Below are 729 nucleotides of genomic sequence, written 5' to 3'. Positions count from 1 at the left end.
TGTGTAGTTGAAAAGTCTTGAACCTCTGAACTTTACTATAACTCAAGAACTCGAATAATTTATCAAAACGGAGCAGTTTCTGTACAAATTTCATAATTAATTCAATACTACATCAAATTAAGATCTGCAAATTGGATAAGTAAGAAAACTCAAAGTCCAACAATTATTCTTCACAAAGTTTTGTCAAATAAAGTCGTTTACCCAGCCTTTCATAATCTGGCTTAAGTTTTGTCAAATAAATTCGGTCGAATTCTACATAAGTACACATCTGGCACATTATTTTGACCATAACTTCCTCAATATCCAATGGAATTAAGCCAATTTGGTATCATTTCGAAGCCATGGCAATGTTCTATAACTTTCTTTTGAACATCAAATCCAGAACCCAAACAATAAATCTTAGAATTCGAATAAACAGAAGGCATGTACACAATTCTGCACTAATTAACTCAGAGTTCCAAACCAATTTTAGTAAAAATCATGTATCTCTTTCATTTTTTCTTGGAATTGAGTGCTTCAAGAACCAAATTGAAGCTAACTCGATGATCTACAAGTTTGATTAAGAACCTAACTAGAAAATCTCACAACTGTCACATATACACGACACACAGAAGGTGTAAAAACTATTCTTTGCACATAAACAAGAAACCATTCTCATATCCTTTTTAAATTCAAACCAACTCAAATACAACATCTTCAACATCTTAATATCTCAAATGTCAAATTAAA

This window comes from Primulina tabacum, chromosome 18 (assembly GCF_025594145.1).
Source record: "Primulina tabacum isolate GXHZ01 chromosome 18, ASM2559414v2, whole genome shotgun sequence".
NCBI lineage: Eukaryota > Viridiplantae > Streptophyta > Magnoliopsida > Lamiales > Gesneriaceae > Primulina > Primulina tabacum.
This window is presented reverse-complemented; position numbering follows the sequence as displayed.